This window comes from Xenopus laevis, chromosome 5S, assembly GCF_017654675.1.
Source record: "Xenopus laevis strain J_2021 chromosome 5S, Xenopus_laevis_v10.1, whole genome shotgun sequence".
NCBI classification, from domain to species: Eukaryota; Metazoa; Chordata; class Amphibia; order Anura; family Pipidae; genus Xenopus; species Xenopus laevis.
This window is the reverse complement of record NC_054380.1, coordinates 39,572,659-39,593,492: the sequence shown is the minus strand read 5'-3', so window position 1 is coordinate 39,593,492 and position 20,834 is coordinate 39,572,659. Positions and strand designations below refer to the sequence as shown.

Genomic DNA, 20,834 nt, shown 5'->3' with positions numbered 1-20,834 from the left:
CACAAAATGCCTATTGACGTCAATGCATTTGGAGTGAGGGAAAAAAGGTTGCGTGTGTAAAACATTTTGCACAATTTTTTTTTTGCAGTTTCGCCAAGCGAAATGGGACAGAATCACTCATCGCCACTTTTATAAGCAACTACTGGACCTGGACTGGCGTTGGCATTCCAACAGGGGCAGGATGACAACATGTCTTTATGGGTTCACATTGGTGCTCCAGTCGTTTGAATCACAACACAATTGTCTATCCTTACAGTACAGGAAACATACATGAAAAGGACAAGGAAACCCAATAATGCAAAGGACAAAGAACACAGACAATTGTACACACTGTAAGAGCACCAGTCAGCATCAGTATCAGCGCCTAGTTTCCAGCAAGGATGCCACTAGATGGTGCTAATGGCATTTCAAAAAACCAACTCAAACTAATTGCATCTAAAAATTTCTGGTTTAACGCTTATAAGAACAACCTTCATTTGAATCACTCAGTATATGATACCTGATGTTTGTAATAAAATGATTTGTATTATTTATTGCTAACTGTCCATTAGTATCTGATTTGCATCAACTACGCCTAGATAAGCTTTCACTGTCCGACCTCTGAATTATCTCTACTCCATACTATTCATACAGCTATGGTCGCAATACTTGTCCTAGATTAAACACATCAAATTCATATGAAGCATAAAAGGATTAATGATTTCAGGGACTAATAAACTAAAGAGAAACTTACCGTATTCTCCAAAATACTTGCATTTAAATTTATCTTTGGTGTACTCAAGTCAGCCTTGAGATTTTAAATGTTCCAATAATATGCCATATTTACAGATAATTGATGCTTGTTTTGTATTGTTGTTGCTTAAGGAGCTGGCATTAGTAAAACTCAACATAAAAAGTATAGATTCATAGGTTAGTAGAAAAGATGATGTCCTAGATTCACCTGAATCTGCCAAAGATTCAGTAAACACATGTAATTCCTACTCCTACCCTATGCAAAGGGTTAGGGTACAAAAAACACAACCAAAAGTCTTCACTGCTCTATATTAAAGTGACCAGATTGTGAAAGCGTCGTCCCTATTTTAAACCAAAAAGTTACACATACTTAAAGTGTATTCGAATTTACTTGCCACAATAATATGACTGCACATCTTAACAACCCTGTTATAACTAATCACAATAAAGATTTATACCTGTCAGCCTTAGGTAATACATCCTTGGCATTGCAAACCTGCCCTGGATACAGTCATCATCGATCTCGCTGTCCGCTATATGAAAGCTGCAGTCATCTGACTACAGGTATATTTTATTTTTTATTGTATGTTTTTAAAACTGAATATATAACATGCACACTTTAAACTTAACAAATATTGCCAACATAAAACCCATGAACCCTGTTTAGCATGCTCCATATTTCATTAAGAGTTACCCCAGTTCATCTATATTTGCCCGACATTCATGCTCCCTACCACCAATTTTCCTTGTTCAGCCCACTTTTCAATATCCTCCAAATTAGCTTTTCTTTTCCTTCTCCTCCAGTTCTGCAGTCTCTTTCCTTTAAGCCATTTGTAATGGTTTAATTCCACCTGTCTCTGCTGTTTTCACCAGTCCCACCAACTTTGTCCAGTAACCCTCCACCCTAAACAGTGAACATTATTATTTTTGAATACCAGACTCAACATACACAATGAGTATAGTAGTGCAGTGTTTGGGGCCCACCCAAGGGCCCATTATTCCAGCTGCAGAGGCCCCAACCCCCCTTGTGAACACTACCCTCTGCCAAACTATGTACAAACCGATCCCTCCATCCCCAAACCCCAAGGAAGCTGTTGGCCTTGGGAAATGGGGCCCTTCTGGGATTTCTCCCAGTACCCCAACAGGATAATGGCCTTTTTTTTTTTTTCCGGAAATTTAGGGGTGTGTTTACTAGTGATGGGCAAATTTCTCCCGTTCGGCTTCGGCGAAAAATTTCCGACTTTCCCTGCAAAATTAGCAAACGGCTAAAATTCGAGATAAATCTAGCAATTTGAACGTTTTCATGAAAAAAAGAGCAATTTGAACGTTTTCACGAAAAAAACGAGCAATTAGAACGGTTTCACTATAAAATCAAGCAATACAAACGTTTTCACGGAAAAATCAAGCAATTCGAACACTTTCACTAAAATCAAGCAATTCAAACGTTTTCACAAAAAAATCAAGCAAGTCTAATGTTTTCACTATAAAATCGAGCAATTCGAACGTTTTCACGGAAAAATCGAGCAATGGAAATGTTTTCACGACAAAATCGGAAATTGACGCCAGCAGATTTTCAATAGTGAATGCAGAAATTCACCTCAAATTCGTGCCAGGCAAATTTATTCGCTCATCACTAGTGTTTACTAACATTAAATAAACAGCACCAGGGATGTTGCGCATACCAACCAATCAGGTCATTACTTTCCTGAATATTTCTGCATGTTCCCAAGTATCACTGTGCTTGGGAAGTACCAAGCTTATTGCCCAAACTGTGCATGTACCCAGTTTTATCAGAGCAAGGGATACGTGCAAGAAGGTAAAAACATGGCAACATTTTTTTTTTTAGATGAAACTACCCCAGGCTGCATCATTTTAAAAAAGAGGGACAAACTGACAGAGGTAAAAAGTGAACAATTTTAGACATTGAGTGGGTCTAAGAAATTGGCATTCTGCTTTATTTTTTTGTGTTTTTGTGCACATCTGTAAGAATTTATTTGTTTGCTGTTCCTTTTACATATACAAACTTATTTAACAAATGCTTTTTCCCCTTCACGCTCATGAATATATTAAAATGTGTTCTTTTTGCCTTGCTTGAGGCTGAGAGTTAAGTATATCTTACTCCCCCATTGTAGCTGCCACCTCATTATAACTCACAACTGTCAGCGCCGTCCGATGATCCCAATGAATGGCATTTCAGCCAAACAGCAATTATCTTTCAGTGGATTAATTCTAAATTCCATGCTCCAGAAACAATAGCACACCGTGGGATTGTTGCTGCCTTAAAGCAATAAAATCAAAACTGAACTGATAAATATGATTATTTTTTTAACATATCTAGACATAAAGGTTAAAGCAGAGTTTCATGAGTAATGTTATAGAAGTCAGAAAGTCAAAGCTAGTCTAGTAACCCATAGCAACCAATCTGAGGTTTGCTTTTAAAGATGTGTCCAGTAAATGCTACCACTGATTGCTATAGGCTAGCTTTAACAAAACTTTAAGGGGAATCGTGATAAAGGGCATAATTAGGGAAAATAATTGTATAAATACAAAGGATAATTGTAATATCCATCAATTGGAATTTATCACATTGCAAACTTTGCTTTTATATAGTCATGGAACTCTGCTGTGACTTGTAAAAATCCTTATAATCTACAACAGGGGCCATCATTCTTTCTCTATACATTATATATACCCTGTACTGTCGGTATAACAAAAATAATGTACCCCTGTTATACATTATAAGGATTTTTAGAAGTCACAAAGGTGTTCCATGACTACAAAAAGCTCAAGGCCTTAGGTCTATCACCAAATGCTCATGCAATTTTACAATCCGCACAAGATTTTTGCGACATGGCTTTTCCCACTTTATTTTAATGGACTTTTTAAATCCCACATTGGTGTAAAATGATGGCATCATTTCATCTTAATTCTAGTGACTTTTATACATACAGTAAGTGCACTTGAGCTTTTATTCAAATGTAATTTACGCACAAAGGCAGTCTTGCATTTATTTTGAGTTAATTTTGGCACAACAATAAATTGTTATATTTATAAAGACTTAGACTGTAAGCTCCACGGGGCAGGTACTGTAACTCCTTCCTCTTGTCTTTTTGACACTTAGCTCTTAATCTTTAATGTAATTGTACTATGGATTTATTTATATTGTATTGACCCCTTTTTTTGGTATAATAATATTTTGTTTGCTGAACAGTACTGCAGATAATAGCGCTATATAAATACAAATATACATACAGTACATATACAAATTTCAGAGTAAACTGTAAATCCCAGCTACAGTACATTCCCATATACAAGTCTAATGGAAAATTACTGCCAGCGTAACCTGGAAATGACAGCTACATGTGGCACTAGTGTAAACAGAATATCCAGGCCACAAAATTGTAAACTCAGCCACACAGCTGCAGTCCTAGATAATGGAAATGACAGTTACATTCACAGCTGGCAGATAATGAATATATAGCCATATCTGTAGCCGGTATTAAAGGAAAATTGCATGCACAATCTCTGATACCGTTGTGTATAATAACAGCCAAAATCAATGTCAGTGTGAATAGCTGCAATCGCAGATAACAGTTTTGTTTCCTATATGTGACATGTAATAGGAGCACAGATAAGAGTGAAGTGCAAATAATGGTGCATGTATGTATGTATAACTTTATTTATAAAGCACTGTTAAGGAGCCGCAGCGCTGTACAGTGCATAAAAGTACAATATATATATAAAAGTATACATGGGGAGACAAATCACATAATAAATATATACAGAATCATAGGACAAAGAGCTTAAGTGCTACGTGGTAAGAGATGAGCTTACAGTCTGTAATGAGACACATTTAATCAACAGAATAATGTGCTCAAGGGAACAAAACTGCCCCTTCTTTCAATAAATTGGCCTCTGTATCTGCCTCCTCCACTCATTCTCCTGAAAAAAACCTATAAGGCTTACTATATATCATCTATTCTATAACAAAGCCACAGCCTTGTTCAGTAACTCTGACAGATCTTTCCAGGGTGGGGGAGGAAAAGAGAGATACTGTAACTTCGGCCACAGACACCTACAGCAAGATTCACTCCAGACATACACTGAGCATTATAAAATACTCCCGGGAGCTCCTGCGGCTCAAGAAGAAATAGGCCACAGCAGACCACAGTAATCTGTGTGGATACTATTTTGGGATTCCTGGGCAGAAAGCTGAAGTAAATTAGTTTTCAAAGGAAAGTCACAAAGCTGTATCGCCAAATTGTATTAATATAATTTAAAGCAGATTCTAGTGACTTCTGTTAGTGATGGAATCTGAATGCAGTATAATCAGCTAAGAGCATCACTTACACGTAAGTCCCAAGATATTTCAGCATATTTCATTCTGTCTGACCATTTTGTCATTTTAACACTGATTTTTTTTTCTTTTTCATACAGTTCAGCCAGTTGGTAATTGGAATAAATCTATCTCCATTTAACCTACTTGTCTCAGAACTCCTTTATCTCTTTCTTGCTTCCTATTAGTTAGGCTTGATATAGTTGCTGAGCCTCTTCTCTTATCAATTTAGCTATTGCTCCTTTGGGACTTAAGCAAATTCTCCGGCTTCATATGGAAATGGGACGGTTATTGATAACAACTGTATATGTTGTATTAACAGGTTAGCCTCAAGAAGAACACAATCAATAAGACAGGCCAGTTCTGTTCAACCTTTTATTGTAGTGGGCTGATAAATCAATGTAAAAAATGTTCTCTGTGGCAGATCACCGGAGTTGCTTGAGGGACACGAGTCCTCTGGAGGTCTGCAAGCAACCTTCAAGTGTCTAGCTGCACAGCCTGGGGACATTCAAGGCTCCCAATCCTCTGCAACTTGTGGTTCCCCTTTGCTGTCAATGGCAATGGCCTGCAGTGATCAACAGCTACTACTAATAGTTGGGATCAAAATCCTAAAAGTGATATAGCCTTTTAAAATCAGGCATGTTAATCTCCTCTAATGTAAAGTTTCTTGAGAAAGCAGGACTGCAAACCAATGTTTAATTCCTCTTTTATTTCTGTATGTACATCCACAAATCTTTGGTCCTTTCAACGGGAGGCACTAACTTAATGAACCAAGCCACCTAAAGAGAGGATTTGCCATGGCTTTTCACACAAGACCACGGGGAAAGAGTTTAATTATACTTAAATCATGATAGAGGCTCCCCTTGTCTTTTAGATAATAGAATAGTCATTCTGGCTGTGACTCTTTCCTATTGAAGGCTGTCTTTCAAACCTATCCCAAATTCTATTCAAAAGAAAATGAGATTTGTATTACATAAAGGAACATGAGTAACAGGAGATGGATTTTGTCTATGAGAGTAGACAGGAAAATTTGTCTTTAGCATATCAAAAGGTCAAACTCTATATTTTAAAAATCACAAAATCAGCAAAGAAACTCGCAAATCCTATTTTTTATAAACCACCTAGTTATACATGAGATCTTAAGCTATTAAAGATTAAGCTATAAGTGTCAAAAACTAATTTTTTTGTCTGTAGGTGATGAATCAATAACAACAATTCTGCTAACTCCCCTTTCAAGCCAAGCATCTGTATCCTCTTGCACAACACATTAATCTATTATTTCTTCTCTTGCACCTACCACCTTCTCCCTGTTTCCCTTTTAATGTGCGTACTGCATCCAACCTACTGCAGCTCAGGGCAACATGACTTTCTCCTTCCATCTTCCTATAACTGGGACACAAAGCTGCATTTCAGTTATGTGTGTGAGAGTTTGAAATTAGAACTTGCAAGTACTTGGGGTTCGATCTGTCATTTGAAGCCTTAATTCCAAGAGGTAGCCAGTGAGAGCCCTTGCTCTGGGAACATTTTTACAGAATGTATTTGGAGTCTTCAGACAAGCTCTAAACTTACAAACACAATATTCTTGCTGATGACAAAGAGAAAATGCTGCATGATGCCATCACAGACATCAAATAATGCTCCTTCTTGCTGGAACAACTAACCAGAAATAGAGGGGAAAAATCAATGAATTCAGAGCATTTCTAAAAAAGATAAAGCAGTTAATTAAGCATATTGATTTACCATTTCGATTCATACAGGATCATCTTCTTGTAGCCCAAAGACAATCAAATATGTTTTAAATGTTGTCCTAATATAACAAATGCACTACATTACATTCTTAATAAATGTAGCTACTTGACATGTGCACCCCCTTATCTTGAAATCAACAATAAGTCGCCCCCCCCAAAAGTTAGGGAGAAATGTCTTAAATTACATGCAAACATTTAATGTCCACTTAGAAAGGCCTTGCAAATGTATATACAATACAGGTGGAATACTAACAAATGTCTACCCCGTTATCATTTAATTATAGTACATTATAGATAGGTGGAACTTGTAATAGACAAGACTCTTGCTTCAGGCTTTACTTTACCAGAAGGTGAAAGCTGAGCCCAGTAAGAGCTACATTTGCATACAAGTAGATATTTTCAACACCATAATAGCAAACACAAATAATGCTGCCAGTAAAAAAACGAAAGGAATTAAAAAATACCCCTGTATCAGAATAAATACATACAGCCTACAGTGAATAGAGAAGATCAGATCTTTGGAATACATTTGGTGCCATGTCTTGATTACAGGACAGTCTCACAAGCATCTCTCAAGGGCACATATACTCGTTTTATTGCAGATGCTGCAGACATCTGCCATGCTTCTGCATTCAAAATACCAGTACATCTCACCCTGCTCTCAAGATCTGTGTGAAGTTTTGTTAAACCCTTAAGTGCCAAATGTTTTTACTAAACCTTTATGACATCAAAGCAAGTTATTCAGGGGAGGATTGTGTATTCCTTTCCTTTAATAGAAATGAATTCCCAAATGGTGTAGGTTAATTAAACACTCCTCCTACAGTACATTCACTGGTTGCCCGTTGGCCAACTTGCTCTATACTTGCTCTATACTGGCTCTAAAAAGTGCTGGTGGGCCTAGGGTAAAGATTCTATCATTGGGCAGCAGCAATGCAATACTGCCCTAATGTGTCTTCATACACACAGACATTAGTTTATTTAAAAAGATTGATGAATTTAATGAATAAAACATCCAAATATTCTTTCAGAATCAGTTTTATACATATATTTTTGTGTTATTATAATGAGATGCCTCAACTCTCCTGTATTTTTGGTTGGCATCTCTGTATTATTAATGGACCCCCTAATCACTATGCAAGAGTATATTAGTGGTAAAGCGAAGAGTAAATAAATAAGTTAAAAATAAACCATCTCATTAAATTCCTTCATTCTGCCATGCAGGTACTTTTTCTAGCACTGAGAATATATTAAAGTGACACTCACACTTTCCTATGGCAATCATGCGTCAGTATTACTAGGACAGAGGGCTTATTTCTATATCAAATTACCTCCCAAGTTACCAGTTGGCCAAATCATTCTACAGGCTATTAGACAAATGAAGGCTAAGTATTTATCTACTTTGTGGCCTACATAAAGTTCTCAGTTCTTTTACAGGCCTGTTTGTGGGATCTGTGGATGACTGCTGTTTTCTTCTTTGGTTGGATAACTCCACCTCAAGCTGTAGGTCTGGGGCATGAGCACTTAGGCCCCACACATTACTGGTGATTTTTTGTGGGATAAAAACTTAAATTTCTCAAGATTTAATATACCATGAGGCTGCTAAAAGTCCAAATCCGAAAATACTCCATCTCAAACCTGCTGAGGTCATGTAGAAGTCAATGACAGATGCCCCTTTTACAATATGAAGATATCATGATCTGCATTGGGTTTTGTATGATAATCTGAATAATTTGTGGTTTTCGGGTGTCAAATCCGAAAATCTCTTACAATTAGAATTTTCTCACAATTTTCTCAAGTCTTTTCACGCACTAGGTATTTTGAGTTTTTTTATCGATAAATAAGGTAAAATTGTGCATGGGAGTTTGGTCAAATTAGTTTTAATAAAATAATGAGACAATTTCAAGTTTTAGTAAATAAAGTGTTGGCTGCAGTAAGTAACACTGAGATGGGGGAGGCTTTGGACAGTTTTGAAGCTTCCCAGTCTATCCTCCCTGCGAAAAAATATTTTCCAGGCCCCCCTCTGTACATAATCGTGCATACATAAGTGTGGGTGACCTGAGATTACCCCCCGTGCCCCCATGGTGTACATACTTTCAGCTCATCTGCATTCCTGCAAATCCTGCAATTTGTAAATATATAAGGAGTGAGATCGTAATATTAGGCACAAGCAGCACAGGCTAAATAAATACTGCAAAAAAGTTGAATTCAGAACCTTAAACCCATTATTCAGAAAGGCTTTGCAATTTCCCATAGTGTTCTATTTAAACAAACAAATCTTAATTTTCCACTAATTTGCCTTTTCTCTGATGACAAGGTCATGCCAGTATTTGATCTGAACTGAGTTACGATAAATCCCACACACACTATACACTTCTGCCTTTTATATAATATATATATTATATAAAGTAAGATTACGGTTTTCTGGGTTGACGACCAGACAAAACGTAGGGGTCATTCCTGGTGGAAATGAATAATATAATTAAAAGTAAAATATATATGCAGTATATAAATTGAAGACCGCTTAGTTCAATTTAAATAGGGTGGGTAAATATTGGTCATATTTTTGTCTTTATTAGTGCTGTTGGGGAAATTGCTTGAAGTGACCACTTATTATTAAAAATGTCCAAGGAAGCAAAATAAAGACAAAAGAGATGCTCTAATGTCCTGAGCCCACCCTAAAACAAATGCGGCATGACCTTCAAATGGTTAAAAAAAAAAATATATATATATATATTTAACAGTTACAACTTTTAAACATAATCCCACTTTAAAATATGAATAAAACGCCAGTGTTTTGTCTTTTTGTATGATTTTTCGTCATACAGGATATGATGTCACTGACATAAGATTGAGGCGGATGTAGTTTCATATTATCAGTTAGCCAGGTACAACCTGGTGAAGCAGACCCTGGCGAAAAGGGTAACGTAGTGTAAAATTCACCCTTTGATGAATTTGCGTTGTAGCGATCATTCGCCTGGTGAAAGGGTATGAAACTTTGTTGGCGCTGAACTCTTTCGCTAGTGAATTGTCCTCTACAAATTGGCGATGTCCCTGTGGATTCTCTTTTTTGAGAATTTACAATAGCAACAACCACATCGCCCTTTAGTAAATTTGCCCTCAGGTTTTGTTAAACGACTTCCAGCCTTCAAATTTTGGTGGGCTGGTGAGTTTTGCAGTTCAGTAACTTTAGCGGTTTTACAGTACAAGAGCTTGTTCTCTGTCACTTGGTTTAAACAAGAGAGTCTTTTTGATCCTCGCACTAGAAAGCTCTTAAAGTTAACAGGAGCTGCATTTTTTTGGACACCTAAGTCATTTTTTTGAACTCGCTTCATGGAAGCAGCGCTCCTGGGCTGGCAGTACTCTTGCTTACTAAGCAGCCAATGGGAAATGATGAAATGTCTGACAAAAATAACTGCTCATTTCCGATTGGCTGCCACTATGCTCAGTAGAGAGAAGAGCTGTCTTCCTTCTCTTGTTTTTTACCCAGCAGAAGAAACAGACTCTTGAAATAGATATTGGTATATTAAGGGGCAGATTTATCAAGGGTCTTTTTTTTATGTACTTCGACTAGGGAATAGTCCAAATTTGATTCGAATTGGAAAAAAAATTGAAAATTTGAATATCAAAATTGATCATGTACTGTCTCTGCTGTTTTAGCCTATGGGGGACCTCCTAGAACCTATTTGGAGTCAATTGTATCTAAGTTTTTTTATGAAAAACTTTGAATTGAATTCGATCAAATTCTTACTTTGATTTGTACGATTCGAATTCGAACGAAAACTGCCTATTCACCCGAAAAGAAAAACCTTGATTTTTTTAATAAATTTCGGTTGGTCTTTTTTTATTCTAATTTCAATGTTTTTTTGTATTTGAAATTCGATCCTTGATAAATCTGCCCCTAAGTTTGTTTTTGGAGGGGTCAGTGCGAGTGTGTGGAGTGGTTGAACTTGATGGACTTTGGTCTTTTTTCAACCCAACTTAACTAAGTAACGCAAATTAATTAGGTAGCTATTTAATATATAAGAGCGACAGGTTGTTTTAAAAATGTAGACCCCTGACAACAACAACAACACCCCCATTCCCAAACATATTAGTTCAATATGAATACCTCAAGAGGGGGATATTGTGTTACTGATGATGATAGTTTGGAAAAACAAAGAGTGCTATTAACTATTAGTATTAACTCCCATTGACGCTGTGACTTATAATAGCATATTTTCAACAGCAAAGCATATAACACCCTCTCTGGCATATGTATGAAATTTTACCTCTGAGATTTCTTCATGCAAATTAGACTCAAGTCGTTAGATAGCTCAGCTTCTTTGAACATTTACAACCAAATGTCTAAGGAGTTTGCTGTGTAACCACTTGCCAATTAAACCCTTAGTAAACTCTGCTTTATGTACCACTGAGAGTCATTGCAATCTGTATTGTGGATTATGGGATGAGCTTCATTATCTAACAACCTAATAAACAGAATCACAGGCAAAAACAAATCTCTCAACCTATTTCCAACTCATTAGTGCAGCCAAAACAGAGAATAAAAATGACCATTAATAACATTCTTTCTATGAATCCTGTTTCCAAATTAGAATTCTGTAAAACGAATTTTCTTCAGTAAATATGACATTCTCAGCAAGATAAGGACAATGGGGACAAAATGTAACAATTCTTAGACTCTCCGCTAGTGATGGGCGAATTTGAGCCGTTTCGCTTCGCCGAAAAATTTGCGAATTTCGCATTTTTTTCGGGTGAATTTTCACAGGCGTTTTGCGAATTTATTTGCTGGCGGCGAATCGTGCAACTTCGGCGTGAATTCGCGCCTGGCGAATAAATTCGCCCATCACTACTCTCCACCCTTTGTGAGAATTAAAATAAATAAATATAGTCATAGGGTTGCATCCCCTTCAAACTCATGGAACTGCAGGTTGATGCCTAAAAATGCAAATGGAATATATATATCAACAATATTATACAAGTAAATACTGGTGCATTTTTTACATCGTAACGGTCCAGTAAAAAACTTGGATATGAAAAGTGTCATAAAATCATTTGCGCATTATATTCTAATTTTCATTTGTCTACATCATTTAAAAAAAAAATCATATTCTTATTTTGAAATAGCCTTTTAATATCAATGGTATCACTACACTGGCATTTAATCCAATTCCAGAAGCCCTGACTAATCCTCCCTATAACAATATTTCAAGGAGTCTGGCTCCACTGATGGAGCTAAATAAATTTGAATATATATACTGACATCGTTAACTGAATAAAAGATTCATGATATTGCTTGCTCCCAAATAAGAAGAAGAAAAAAACAAACAAACAAAAAGACCAAACAATACTGCTATGCAAAGTACAGTCGTAGAATCATTTAGCAGCACAGGGATTCATATTGCAAGCCTATATTTCCCAAAGGAATTGGCTTTGCAAAGGATTAGTCTGATATATTTTAACTCAAAGCGGAAGTTCTTGTCTGTAGACGTTTCCCACTTAATGCTTAGTCTGGGCTAAAATAAACATTTTTCATAAGTGATATATTTTACATTGGAACAGCAAATCACCACCTGTACAACAAACCGTAAGGGGCAGATTTATCAAGGGTCGAATTGAAAATTCAAATTTTTAAATTCGAATTTCGAATTTATTTTAGTGTAATTCAATTAGGGAATATTCCAAATTCGATTTGAGTTTACAAAAAAATTTGAATTTCTAAATTTGTCACGTACAATCTCTAAAAATTCCAATTTGAATATTCATCATCTAAAATCTGCCAAATTGGTGTTTTAGCCTATGGGGGGACCTCCTACAACCAAGTATGAGTCTTTTTTTTTTCTAATTCTAATTCGATTGAATTCAAATTCAATTCGAGTTTGCAGCTCAATCTTATTAAATAAATTTTGATAGTTTCAGTAGGTTTTTTTTCGAATTTCGAGTTTATGGGAGTTGATGGGAATTTTAAGAAACTTCCATAAACTCTAAAATTCGAACCTTAATAAATCTGCCCCTAAAAGATTTCAATTATTCCATCCATTTTCTCTTCCAATACAGTTCAAAGTGCAGTGTAATGTATTTTTAACATAAACAGCACAACAGGAAGAACAATAAGAAAAACAAATGTATTAAGACATGAGGTCCAAGGGACCTGTCTGTTGGCAATCTGCTAACAATCTATCTAGGGACTGTGTCACAAATAAATGAGTTATGGACTTGCAGTAGTGTTGCAAAACAATGTGTTAGAACCTTGATAGAATCCCTGCAATGGCCATTGAAATGAAAAAATAAAAAACACAATGAAGCCTTGTACAGGTATAGAACCTGTTATCCAGGGGTTTTCTGGATCATGGGTAATTCCATAATTTGGATCTTCATACCTTAAGTCTACTAGAAAATCAGGTAAACATTAAATAACCCCAATAAGATGGGTTTGCTTCCAATAAGGATTAATTATATTTTAGTTTGGAGCAAGGTATGGTTTTATTATTACAGAGAAAAGGGAAATACATTAGACAGCCTTTCCTTCACATTTGCTCAGGGCAGTTATAAAACACAGGGCACCCTTGGACCTGTCAGTGCTATGCTTTACACCTTGCCTCAGATTTATAGTGCACCATAAAAAAGGAATAGTGGGTACAAATGTATAGACTCTGGTGATGCCCACCACAAAACCTTAGACCAAAGGTCCTTCTCCTCAGCATTTATATACTCCTAGTCTCTTTTTCTTATCATACTTCTCTATATTATCTTCTAGCCTGAGCCCATCTGGAGATTTTCTGGTATCCTAGTGAGCCAGTCTGAAAGATATGGGCTCTATTTAGCACCCCTGCTCAAATTAAGCTAGCCCTCTAAATTATCAAAAATAGCACTCTCCCTGAACCTAAGGCATAATGCTTAGATATTTTTCTACTGACAGTAGAGGTTTTGAATACAATGTTGGACATTATTATGTTGGTATTCGGGTGCTTTGCTGCTTGCGGTGGCCTTCTGACCTCCATGAATTGCTTCTCATTAACACTAATGGGAAGTACAGTGGCTCACCCTGTACTGGCAATTATTGCTGGAAAATAAGCACTGGCAGCAATCAAATTGCTTTAGTGTTAGACATGGCACAAGTGGAACTCAACATGAGTCCCTGCATGCAGCATCCATTTCCAGCTCAATACCAATTAAATAACCTACAACATAGTTCAAAGTACAGCAACAAAATAACTGTAAACGGTCTATTCTTTGCAAGCCTGTCTCAGTGATGGTTTAATATTTCTATAGACAAATCTGATCTCATACATTTATATAGGTATTCAGCCATTTAACTAATGACAAAATCCCCAGGAAAAAAAATCAGGTATTTTCTAGAGGCTCAGCTCTGTAATTACTGATGAGCTAATTAGCAGAAGTGCAGTATAAATACAGTAAAATGACCCTAAACAGGTCATGCACATGTTTCCTCTTCTGGAGGGAAGTTTTTTCTGCCAATATTTTCTGAAGTTGATGACTGAAAACGTTGTCAAAGCTCATGACATGCTTTGCCATCCCTTCGTGGGCTCCTATAATGTATTGAAAGCTGCTGTATGACCTCAAACATCCCTTTCTGCAAAAAGAAAATCTATGGAAGGCATTTCCTTTGCAGAGCCATTTTATTGTATTCCTTTGTTTTCTCACATATGCCATTGTTGCTTTTTTTTATCCCCATGGAGCCTTGAATATAAGATTCTTCCTCTTAGCTAACAATGTTTCTTTCACAACCTCCGAGCATAGAATGTTAGCTGACGTACTAAGCTAGAGTTTGCACACAAGGTCTGCTGTGCCACAAATTGTATCTTGGAGTTAAAGGAAAACTATACCCCCAAAATGAACACTTATGCAACAGATAGTTCATATCATATTAAGTGGCATATTAAAAAATCTTACCAAACTGGAATATATATTTAAGTAAATATTGCCCTTTTACATCTCTTGCCTTGAGCCACCATTTCATGATGGTCTGTGTGCTGCCTCAGAGATCACCTGACCAGAAATACTTCAACTCTAACTGTAACAGGAAGAAGTGTTGAAGCAAAAGACACAACTCTGTCTGTTAATTGGCTCATGTGACCTAACATGTCTGGTTTGTTGGTATGTTTGTGAGTACAGTGAATCCTACGATCCCAGGGGGCGGTCCTTATTTTTTAAAATAGCAATTTTCTATTTATGATTACCCAATGGCACATACTACTAGAAAAGTATAATATTATGAAAATGGTTTATTTACATGAAGCAGGATTTTACATATGAGCTGGTTTATGCAATATCTTTTTATAGAGACCTACATTGTTTGGGGGGTATAGTTTTCCTTTAAAGTATTGCCACCAAACTGTAAACCAACACTGGTCGGATGCTTATCATATATAGTAAATGCAGGAGGTTCTTTTTCTCAATTTCCATCCATATAAGAAAAATACCTACCAATGTTTTATATTGCAATTAAATAGTGTAAAACAGTAATCATGATAAAAAAATAATTTATTTAACTAAACTATACACTTAGGGGGTTATTTACTAAACTCCAAATGCAAAAATCACGAAAAATTCTGTTTTTTTTTTATATATATATACAATCTGACTTTTAAAAAAATTAGGAATTTTTCAGAATTTATTAAACCCCGAGGATGGAAAAGTCTGAATCTGAAAATCCGGCATCTCAGACCTGTCGAGGTTGCATATGGGAGAATGGGAGTCTGGGTTTCGGCCAATACCCCGAAGTTTTCGGGTGAAAATTACAGAAAAATCTTGAAAATCGGATAAAAAAGTCCGAAAATATTGATTTTTTATCGCAAAGCAAAATTAAGCAAGCATAAAAAACCCGGCCAAATTTGATCAGAGTTTGTAGCAGATAATATTGAGATAAATTTGGACATTCATAAATAACCCCCATAAATAAACTAGATGATTTTGGATACAAACATGGCCACAAGAAATTCCTGGCAATCTCATTCCTGTTTTTTTTTACTCCCAGTATCTCATGGGTTGATAACAACTCTGACTACCCTGTGTCGATATCAGAATACATGTAGTCATTATGGATCACACTGATAAACCTAGGGTTACAATTTCATAAATTACCATTCAGATTCTGCAGGTATGCTTAAATCTAGAGGTTTGGGGCGTAACTACAAAGGACGCAAACCCAGAGGGGCCCAGGAGGTATAGGGCCCAATGAGGCCCTAATTCATAAACAATTTCAATAAATATTGGTAAAACAAGTCAACATCTAGACATTTTGGGAGTCAGAAAAATAATTTGCAGTGGGCCCAGTAATATCTCACTGCTAGACATGCTCAAGTTGTTTTTACTCATGCTCAGGGGTGTAACTACAGAGAAAGCAGACCCTGCAGTTGCATGGAGGGCCAGGAGTGTAGGGGGGGGGGACCAGTAAGCTAATTAATGAGTGATTTCAATATATCCTGGTGGAATGTGTCAACCTACCAATGTTTCAGGGATATAAATTGAGTTTGCTGTGGGACCCTGCCCGTGCTTTACATTCTTTTGAGGCACCAGACACAACTTAGTTCCATCATCACCAAAACCTCCTTTAGGACCTATCTTGTACTTGTAATTACAACCATTATATATATTTATATATATATATATATATATATAGGCTTAATTATAAAAAATAATATGTGAGGTTTGTGAGTTTTTTCCAACTTCGAATAAACTAGCATTCTAAAAAGCGACTCAATACAAAAAAAACCTCAAATACCTCGAATTTTTAGAGTTTATAGGCATACAATTGCCTAGACAACTTCCATTGTGTCACGATCGCCGCCCGGAGCAGGTCCTGGAGCTCCGGGCGGCGCGTCCTCCCCTGCCTGCGTCGCTCCCAAAATGGTGGCGTCCATGGCCGCCATGTGGGTAGCGGTGCCGGCGCGATGACGTCAGCGCGCCAGCGTCGGCGCAAGGACGTCAATGACATCACAATGGCGCCAAATTCAAAAAAAAAACGCCATCTAGACGCCAGAATGGCGCCCAAAATGGCGCCCAAGTATAGGAATACTTTCCCTAAGTGTATCCTGGGTTTCCTGTGAGCTTATTTGCTAAATCTTGTTCCTGATTGATATCCTGACCCTTTGCCTGGACTTTGGACTTTGCTGATTTCTGCCTGCCTGTGAACTCTTGCCTGGATCCCGACTACTCTTCTGATTAACCCTTTGGACACCGCGACCTTGCTCCCTCAAGAGGGCTTCCTCCTCGATCCTGACTACCTCCCTGGAGGGACTTCCCGGCTCCCTGACACATTGACCACATGGACTCACCAGCTTTAAGATGGCGATTTTTCTGCATTCAGGTTTTCAAGTTTTTTTTTTTTTTGCTTAATACAGCTTTTAGATGGCGATTTTTCTGCATTCAGGTTTTCAAGTTTTTTTTTTTTTTGCTTAATACAGTCAATACCAGACATTTGAGTTTTTGAAAATATAATTGTTTTGTGCAAAAAATCCAATTGTGGCAAAAATTCTAATGCCAACCTTGATAAATCACCCCCTTAATGTACTGCATGTATGTAGAACTGCATCCATGTTGAAGCCGACACCACTTCATCAGCTTTGCAAGGAAACATCGCAAGTAGTGTCAGCTTTATAATTTAAGAAACTTTGCTCAAAACAATACTCACTCCCTACAGAAATCTAAAGGCATGAAATTGCTTTCTTAATTAAAGAGGCAATATATAAAGGCAAGGTCACTTCTTTAAAAAAAAAATCATTGTCACCATCATTAATACTAAAGTAAACTTCATTTTCAGATATTTACTTTAATTGAGGAAACCAGAAGCAAATGAATAAAACTGAATCCCACATGAATCAGGGCATCAACTGATGTTTGAGTTTTCCAGCAGCTCAAACATATTTCTAACAGAATATTAAATAGGATGTTAAAAAAATATATTGGTTCCACAATCTGCAGGTAATGAAATCACCTAAATTTCTGTGCCAGAGTCATTTCGCTGAGCGATCTGCTAGATTGTAAATGTTTCCAGTTCTGTGCATCGTTCCATGCAATGGATTAAGAGCAATTTGCCATATCTATCCAGAAGTAAGCACAGAGCCGCGTAGGATATCTTGCCGATAATATAACAGCTAGAAACATTAGTACTTCTATTTTTCTGCTACTGGGTTCTTACTGAAAAAAAACAAGTCAGCTCGAAATACAAAAACTATTCAATCTAATGTTGCCTTGTCATATAGTACTATATTGCATTACTTGAGATTTCTTTCCTCTTTCTAAAAGTATTTGCGCAATGGAAAAATGGAAACATAAAAAGAATGCTTTATTCCTATTTTGAAAAATAAGTACATTTAATAAAAGAAATATTTTTCTCCAGGGGTGTTCAAAAGGTTAGATTGGGATCTATCAATAAATATTGAGTTGGTGGTCATCTCATAAAATTGGTTTAAAATGGTAAGTAAACCTTTGTAGAAAAATGTATCCCCCCAAAATCACATACTTTATTACTCAGCATTCAGTCAAAATGTGGCCATACATGGGCCAATAAATGCTGCTAACAGACAAAGTCAGCAACATAATGGCCCATGTATGGTGCCCTTCGACGCGCTTCCCGGACCTCCCATCAAGGTGAAAGCCACATTGGCTTGTTGATGCAGCCGTCTCTCCAATGGCTTGTGTCTCCAGCGCTGTGATTTGTTTGTTGGGCCAGATGGTCTAGAACAAATAGCTTAAGTGGGAGCACTTACCAGACTTTAACTGGCTTAAAATGGTCTGCCTGATGTTACCCACCTCAAATATCTTTTAATGTATGGTCAGCTTAGTCATCTTTCCCAGAACACAAGCACTAATCTGAAGCACAGATTCTCCACTACCTGTACAATCTCTCCTTCCATATAGTTTATTGAGGTGGTCTCCTTCTTTGACTTTCTAGTCAGTCAAAGAGGTTTCTACTGAGCAGGCCTGCAGAGAAGGTCCCAGTGAGCAGGTGCATCATTGTTGAGTCGGGCCGGTTTCTCCAGACACACTGGTCAGGCTGCAATCACATATGAACACTGCAGGACATTTCTAGCAGTACTCATCACAATTGCCTTCAGCCTAAACAATTCATATGTAGCGGAAGGATTTTCTGAGTTAAATAAGCAAGCTACATCTCTTCATGCTTGGAGTCATGTATTACCAACTGCCACATTCCTGTCCAATATTGTTCTTTATAAAAAATATAATTTTTCTGGACTAAGTTTTGGTCAGGTCCCATTTTCTCATAACACTGTAACCCTTCCATAACAAAAGCAGTGTCATACCAGTCACCCTGATATAGGATACTATATATATATATATATATATATATATATATATATATATATATATATATATATATATATATATATATATATATATATCAAAATTGGCCTTTAAGTTGTGCACCCCACTCACTGCTGTCAGCATGGATGTCCACACCTAAATAGATTTGTATATAAAGGCTATCTTCCCATTATGCAACTGGGAAATGCATTCTATATCAACATGCATCCATTTCGATCTACAGGCGATTTTGGTATTTTTTGCATAGGGATTTTTACCTACATAAGATGTAACCAGGCAGGCAAACTCATTGCTTAAACACATACATAAATGGATTTTGAGAATATAAGAATATATATATATATATATATATATATATATATATATATATATATATATATATATATATATATATATATATATATATATATATATATATATATATATATATATATATAATATATATATATATATATATATATATATAGATATATAAACCAATAGTTTCCAAACCAGCACTCCCTGCAAAAACGAAGATGCACACCAGGATTTGGCAAAAAGGTTAAAAATCCATTTTTATTAATTTACATTTAAAAAAAGAGCAGGTCAACGTTTCGGTCTAATTCTAAGACCTTTATCATCTTATCATCCTTTATCATCTTATCATCCATCATAAATGGATTTTTAACCTTTTTGCCAAATCCTGGCGTGCATCTTCGTTTTTGCAAAGTATGTAATCTGCCATTGAAGGTAGCACCCAGGTATTTCACTTTAACGGTGTGCGCTAGGAGCTTTTCGGATTGTATATATATATATATATATATATATATATATATATATATATATATATATATATATATATATATATAGTAGATAATGTACCCCCTACTGTAATTTAGAAAGATTTTATATCTTAAAGGTCACCAAGGAGTTAGGTGACTATATAAAAGGACAATGCCACAGGCATTTTTTACAGGTCACATAACTCTGAGGTGACTTTTACATTTTAGCAGGGGTACATTATTCATTATAATCCACAGTTAATTGTATATAGGTTAATTAAGAGCTTTCACTCTTTGCTGTAGAAAAATGGCTGGTACAAATGTGGCATAAAGTATTGTTTTTCTAATGCATTTTCACAAAATAATTATTCCTTGTGTTTTTTTTCCTTTTAGACAAGTGACAGGCAGTGTGCAAGGGAAGAAGGGTATTACTCATGTGGCCCAGTTTTTGATTTTAGGAAGTGTTGGATATGAACGCTTAAAGGAGAAGGAAAGCTACTGAGGCAGTTTATTGTCAATAGATTAATCAAAATAGTGCAAGATAGAATGCGATATATATTCTGTAGAATGCGTTGCCATGCCTGAGTAAACAGCTCTAGAAGCTCTCTCTGTTAGTTTAGGATATCGGCTGCCATATTAGCTTGGTGTGACATCAGTTCCTGTCTGAGTCTCTCATAGCTATAGGCTCAGATTACAGCAGGGAGGAGAGGAGGCAAAAAAAGAGAAGAGATGGGGAGAGAGGCAAACTGAGCATGCTCAAGATCAAGCCCTGGAGGATTAAGCTAAAACAGGAAGTCTGATACAGAAGCCCATGTTTACACAATAGAAGGAAAGAAATGCAGTGTTCCTTTTAACAGAGGACTCAGAGCAGCATTACCTTGAAGGGTTACTGGTGTATTTATATAGAACTTTATGATAAAGCTTTCTTAGTTTTAACCTTTCCTTCTCCTT

The 20,834-nt window shown here is 36.5% G+C and overlaps 1 protein-coding gene across 1 annotated transcript in view; it reads right to left on the bottom strand.

The window, feature by feature from the left end:
- Nucleotides 1–20,834, bottom strand: part of LOC108717831 (cysteine-rich motor neuron 1 protein) — a 537,917-nt gene that overhangs the window by 15,121 nt on the left and 501,962 nt on the right. The gene's annotated exons all lie outside the window — the stretch shown is intronic.